The following is a 7,494-nucleotide window of genomic DNA, read 5'->3' as shown; positions in this document are numbered from 1 at the left end:
AACTTACAATTTTCTATGATTATTGAATTCACCTTTCTAGATACACAGAACTAGAATTTTTATTAAAATTGTGTTGTAGGGCATGTTATCTTTTTTTTTTCAAACACTCATTTTTTTTGACAGAATGTTGTAAATAAATGAACATAAAAACAAAAAAACGCAGGATATTTTAATTATTCTAGTTCCATATGTCTTGAATTTCACACTTGGCATGCTGTGAAAATTTCGTGCTTCTACCTCCAGTACATTTTTAGAAAACAGGTCATTTATTGCAAAAAGTGTAGTTGAGAGATATTGATGTTAAAAACTTTATTACAAATTCTTATACAGACTTACATTTCTGAGTCTTTTATGCACTAGAATTGCCCTGGCCCATAGTCTGTGTCTCATTTAGTGTCAAAACAGCCCAGTGCTTGCCTCCTCCTTTTCTTTCTTACTTCTTTTGTCATTTGCTGAGCAGCTTACTCTGCTACATGTACATGAAGCTCATCCAGTTTCCACATTCCTTTAGCTGTGGTCTGTCCAAATCATACCCTAACTTATTTCAGAACCTAACGTCTTTCATAGTTCCCACCATTTAAAGTTATTACAGCATCAGACACTGCTTACTTTAGAGTCATAAGGCCAAAAATACATTTTTAGGCACGCTGCAGCACACAACATTATTGAAGGACTCAGTCACATTCTGGATCTTTCCATGTAAACACTAACTCAGTAGCTGAGGATTTGCCACATCTCTGTAAATAGGTTTGATTGCCTCCATTCCTGCCAAAGGAACAGAATATTTATGTTTAAATAAGTTACTTTGCTTTTAGATGCACTCAGGGGTGTGGTCATTTCAGAAACATTATCGTTATTTTCTTCACTGCTAGCATATGTGTTTTTAAGTGCTTCAGAAGAAAATGTAGGTCTCACGTATCTGCTATCCGCAAATCTGCGTTTCTTGAAGTTACTTTTACGCTTAGTCATTTTATTTATGTATAAGAAGGAATAGAATTTAGCGTACTACAAAAATAGCCGATAATTACACTACTTTCAACGAAAACTGGTATCAGAAACAAAGGACTGATTTGTCTTTTCGTACTGCCAACATCTGAGACGTAGCAGTAGAAACAAAACAAAGCAATTCACAGCCTTATAGGCCGTGTAGTTCCCAAGATATGACTGCTCAACTGTGGCAGTGTATACCTAGCCGCCAAATTTGACAGTCACACGTCAACATTCAGAATATTATTTTAAGATCTCACAACTGTCTGATTTTAACGTATTATATACCAAATTTTTTAAAAAAAGTCCAAAATACATTATGAAGTAGAACACAGAAAATGTCAAATTTCAACAAGTTTCACGTACAGTGTCCCCTTAGAATTACACACATTCGTTACTTTGTTGCACACAAAAGAAAACTGTTAATTAAAATATAACAATATCATATACACCACAGTGTAACAACAAATGATGTTTACTGTTGCCACACGCCCCTAAAATTTCACTGATTTCTCTCTTAGTTAAAATTATCCTCATCATTTCTAGCAGGGAGTTCCTCCATCAACCACTTCACGTTTTAACGCCATGTCGACCTAAAAGTGAGTTGTGTCACCTGAAATCGTACTTTGCGTTTCCCTGTGACTTCAGTTGAAGCAGAGAAAACATTATCATTCTGGCCAGCACTGTCCTTTTCAACACGAGCATACCTCTTGTGGTAAAACATTGGAACTCTTTAGAGATTAGCTTTACACCAATCAGAATGATTTGGTGGAGCTCTGAGAGAAATTTCATAATCCAAATGCAAGTTCGTTCATCAGGAGTGTAGGAAGTTTGCAAAAACTTATTTCCTGACCCTGCACTCTCAAGAAACCAAGCGGGAGTTTTAAAGCCAGATGAAAAAGGTTTTCATCATTAGTGTACCATGCTTTACTCTGTCTTGTGCGTCCTGAGACCAGTATGTAAAAAAGAAGCATCAAAATTTCTCATATTATTAGCAATTGTACTCTAAGTCAGACATCTGTATTGCAGTTACCCACCAAGTAACCACACACTAATGAGTCTTGGCAATTGCCAGACCGAGGTGGAAAATCAAACTACGCCAAGCAAGCATGAGGATGAATGTCATTTAGCACATAAATCTTTTTGATGGATATGAAATGATTCTAATCATCACCAAATAATTCTTCACAACTGTACAAAACACACCCATATGCCTGCTTGAATGTTTGTTTCGCGTCTTCCTTAATCGGTGACATACTGGCCCCAGTCCTTCAGAACTTTTTTCTGAACTGTAGTAATGCACCATTACTGGAAACTTGATCTTGAATTTGAGTTACCACTTCCTAGTCAGATACCCTCTCAAGTTTTTAAAGAAGCGTCATTTGTTCCTTTCTTATTCCACCCTCAAATATTGAAAACCATTTTCTAGCTGTTTAGTATCCTCAGTAACTACGAGATGAAATTGACCATTACCTTCCAGAGAAGGTGGTAAGCTTAGACAGTGGAATCTGGAGTGAAGTCGGCGTTCTAAATAACCCGGTTTGATGCCAGGACTCTGGGGAATCTAGTCCATTTCTGCAACGTTGTAGTCGTCAGACGATTGGTTCAAAGATGCAGCTTTATTATAGGGTAGAATGTCATACTATAATGAACAATCATTGTCTGCAAAATGACCCTCTACTATATGTACTTCTCGGTACTGTAATATGGGTTCACATCCTTGTGCTTTCAGCGTTACCTTAACCGTAGTAACAGGACCACACCTAACTATAGAAAGCACCCTCATACCATACCACAATTTTCTTTGTACTCAGTTGACATCCAGTGACTACTTCACGTTCAAAGTCTCCTAACAGTGGAGTGTAGCGATACTACTGTATACTGTGATAATAGTTCGCTGTCTCACTAAACAGAAGTACCTACCCTTGCTTCTGACGATGACTCACCATGAATAATGACTCACTCTTTGGTGACATGTATTTGTTTGATGATTCACGGCTTTTCACGGCCTTTCACGTGATTGCCCTGACCTCTGTAAAAAAACCTCCTGATGTAAAATGCTTTTCGTTTCTATAGGCTGCACACCCATTTTCAGTGGTGGATACATTTGCGGACTCCAGTTTCACAGCTTCCCTGAAGAACAGAACAGTCAGTGCCCGTAGTTTTGCCTTTATCTCGGATCAAAACAGTCGCAGCTTTGTGGGCTGCTTATCACTATGAGTTGTTCCAGTTATTTGCTCGGTCTCTTTACTTTACATGTTTGCAGTAACGACAGGTTTTTTGCTGGATTTCGTTATCCAGAACTGTGGCAGTCTGTGTCAGCAATCCACCTATCTAGTACGCTAGTGGCGAGATGCTGGCTGCCAATTAAGATAAATATAACAAGAAGATGTGAGCAGTCGCATGACTGGCAGGCAAGATTTTGAAAAAAAAAAAAACGCAAATGTGACAACAGCACTGCAAAGGAGAATTCCAGGCTTCGAATAAAAGTGTCAGATGAATGTATCGACAATACCACCAATGCCACAACAGGAGCAATATCTACGATTAACACCACATAGAAGGCCAAGAATGTCTACAGGACAGCTTTTTGGAGAGCTTAAATTTGGTGAGATGCACGTCCAGTACAGTTGTGTATTACTCACCAGACGGCCCTCGACGTGCGTCCGTTTCTTGGTGTTTCAGAGACTGGCTCGTACGAAGAGGCACGAAGCGAATGACTACAAAAGTGTGAATCTCGTTTTATTTTTTAGTATAGTGCTTTTGTCAAGCACAAAACGCACGTATCGAGGCCACTGCATATGGCCAGACCATTCCCCACCACAAAGGAAGAGAGAGTAATAAAATTAATCCTTCAATTCATATCACAGATTCTAACCCAGAAAAAAAAAGAGAAAGATCCGAATAAACTGACGCTTAGCTGAGACGAGTCGAATAATTACTTCACAATTCATCAAACTTAAATACTTAACTGACACTACTAAATTAGTTTTCCCACGTCCACAGACGCTATCGAGTTATTGGCTACATACAGTTCCATCAGTTGGAGACGCAGGACAAATTTAACATTTCACGATTAATTAATATAGGAAACGCCCCAGATGGTGAAATCGGCCCTCTAGCCGTTATTTCGTGTCGTTGTTGAAGCCACTCCGTGACGAAGTCACACACAGTACTCCTGCGTTCTGAGAATTCTCTCCAGTTCAGGGGACAGCCTAGTTTAGTCATCCTCGAACCGCTCGTAATGTTTAGAGGTACTAAGCACATCGAAATTACTATAGTTGGGACTCTACTACCGCTATGTCTGCGCCGAGAGGAACTGGTACTGCAGATTGACATGTAGCTTGGAAAGCTGTTTGGGCCGACCGCTGTTACCGTTATCGTGTGTGCCGTTGTTTTTTTTTTCTGGTATAGCGATACCCGTTGTTTCATTCCAGTGCTCTGTCCGTTGTGTGGTCTGTATTCTGAAGACGGTTTTGTTGTGTGAAGTTGTACACTTTCAACTTGTCCTTTGGAAAATGTAATGCTCGCCTAGCTGAATTCCGTGTATGATAACTTGTACAGTGTTTCCTCTCACTTAAGTGTTCATTTTTTACTATACATTTCTCCAAATTATCTCGAATTTCATTGTCTGTAGCTTCGCTGATTCCCATTTCGTAAATCAGTTCCATTCTAGGCGATGAAATATCTGCTGTAAGAAATGAAGTCGAACGCCTGAAACAGATGATCGACTGGTTAGCGATCTGCTACAGAACAATGTTAGTCTGTGGTTCTTTACTAATTTGCTACAGTCACATCCACCAACACCCGAAGGCTACAGACGTGGCGACTGTGTCGGGATCGACTACATATCTCCTCCAACATATTTTGGGTTTGTAACGGTCGTGAGTTTCAAACGCTCAATCCAGCTACAGTTGTTGGCCGCTCTTTACTGAGTGATAGCGTTGACAGGAAAATGACTTAATTCCCGCTGCCCCTCAGTGTTTTAATTCAGTAAGAAAGGAAATCAAGAAAACTTGGCGCTCTGTGCCGTCTCAGAAACATAATGATGGTACACAACCAACGGCAGCCGCTTCCGTTACAGACGTTGCTTAGGAAAGCTAACGAGCAGAGTCAAGATACTCCAGCTGGCTGTGTGTAGTGATTTAGGGTTGGAGCTGAACTGCCCGCAAAATCCTTTGGAATGCTTACTGGCGGAAGAATTTCTCGTATCAGTACAGGCGTATCAAAGTCCACGCGTAGCTTGCCACTATTCTGAATCCACATGAAAGATATTCGTTGGCACACGTGCAAGTATCCGGATGATCTCGTGAGTTGTTCGTGGCGTTACACTTACAGGTTCGACAACCGGAAAGGTGGCCCACAGTTCACATCTCCTGCCTGGATCGTCAAAATGCAGCAGTGAGAAGTTACTGTTCGCCGGACAAGCCTTTAAAAAGCAGCCGCAGACACAATTGAACGGCATTCCCTCGAAGTGGGGACACTGACACGGATTCACTGTTCAGCTCAACATACCAAATGGGTACAGTATATCGCGCAGTTCGAAGAGATCATTTAATAGTTTAATCCACGATTCTACAAGTTATTCCCCTACGGAACTTGTGCTTCAGAGACCAGTAATTACGCCTGTCAGTGCTACGGTGCATTTACCTCCTTCCCAAGAAGAGGTATTGCAAACCAAATTGTCAAACACACTAACAAGAACGAGGAGGAAGGAAGCTCTCCAGAAGGCGCAACTTGATCAGACAGCCGAACATCCTGCGTTTAAGGAATGCGATTTGATCCTAGTCCGAGACCATCAGCTATCTGATTTCTTAGAAAAGAAAGTAGTCAAGATCTGTCCGCTGTATGACGGTCCCTGCGGAGTCATATAACTTCTGGGCGACCACCGCTACCTTGTTGTCGACCCAGAAACCGGTGCCGTGAAAGGCATACAGAACACTGCAGATTTCAGGCTGTTGATCGGCCCTTCACGCTCATGGATTAACTTAAAACTCCACTTTAGCATTCTCAAGTTTAATTTTGCAATGATAGTGTAGTTCACTTAACTTTATTTGCTTAGGGATATAGGGCGAGGTTCTAACAATTATCATTTATGCTATGTGTTCCTGGGGTAATGTACTCCTAGTTCTAAGTTGTGATTTACGTAACTGTGTGGCGATTAGCAGGTACTAAGAAGGAAACTGGGGAAAAACTCACGGAGTTCACTAAGCACAAATGACTTATGCCTTTGAAAACGCTTGGTATTTAGTGAAAGAGTGGCATGCGGAAGTATAGAGCACATGTTTGGCAGTTGGGATAATTGACAAGAGTAGCAATAAAGTGGATTTAGATCTCCTTGGGGCATGTGGAAAAGGGAAAGCGATTGCCTTGCGTGACAGGCATGATATGACCAATCACGAACCACTCCCCCACTAATATTTACTGGACACGGATAAGGTTTGAGTATCTGCCTGTAACGCCAAGTCATCCACAAGAGTGTCGAGAAGTCGGACTGAACCACCTCCCCCTCCCATACACATACAGAGGCCACAATCTAGAATGAAAACCTTTTTTTTTTTGTTTGGGTCATCAGTCTTCTGACAGGTTTGATGCGGCCCGCCACGAATTCGTCTCCTGTGCTAACCTCTTCATCTCAGAGTAGCACTCGCAACCTACGTCCTGCACAGCACTAAACTACACTACACTACAGTACTTCGTATTAGAACGAAGCTAGATTACTTGTTTGTCTGGATAGTTATCCCATACAGCACTGAGGTACAACTCGGGACTCACAGGGGCTGTGCTGCTGTGCCACGAAAGATGTGGAGATTTGTAGGTGGCTATTAGGGTCTCAGGTAATCCTTCCTTGTCCTCCTCGAGGCTCATCTCCTCACTGCTTCTGGAAGGTTGTCGTAGGTGGATCTTCTGCCGTGTTATGTGTCGTTTCCATGATGCGTGGCCCCGTCTTCGTAGCCTCTCTGCTATGTAGGCTTGAAGTTCATAAACTGATGTTTTTGCCTCAAGCGAATTCAGCTGATTCCACAGTTCCTCATTCCTTATTATGTTACAGACTGTAGTAATGCTAAAGACGTTCCTTTCGTTGATTGTAACATGTAGGCTGATGGCACTTTCTTAGACGATGTGGTCAGGGTGCCGATTGCTCCACGTTAACAAGTGTACTCAGTAAGCATTTAGGTATGGACCATGCCCCTACAGCTATTTCTGCCCTGCCCAGATTTCACGTCATTCTCTATCAGTTTATGCTTTCATTTCCTTATTCGATGTGGCTCATATGTCCAGTATCTCTTTTAGCTTATCATGTTCGCCATTTGTCAGCCAAAACTGTGGAGCTGCCTTTTTTAAGCTCGGGTCTAGAGACAGCAAGCCTATTATCACTGCAGCGCCTCAGACGGTGTTATGGCCTGTCAAGTGCAGGAGTACACTTCTCTGTGCTCCCAGTAGAGTCTGGGCTGTCCTAACCTTTGTGGCTCTGTGAGCCCAAACGCTCGATCTGTAGCCCACAAT

The sequence above is a fragment of the Schistocerca nitens genome, chromosome 2, assembly GCF_023898315.1.
Source record: "Schistocerca nitens isolate TAMUIC-IGC-003100 chromosome 2, iqSchNite1.1, whole genome shotgun sequence".
NCBI classification, from domain to species: Eukaryota; Metazoa; Arthropoda; class Insecta; order Orthoptera; family Acrididae; genus Schistocerca; species Schistocerca nitens.
The sequence above is the reverse complement of the archived record's forward strand: the minus strand, read 5'-3'. Positions refer to the sequence as shown.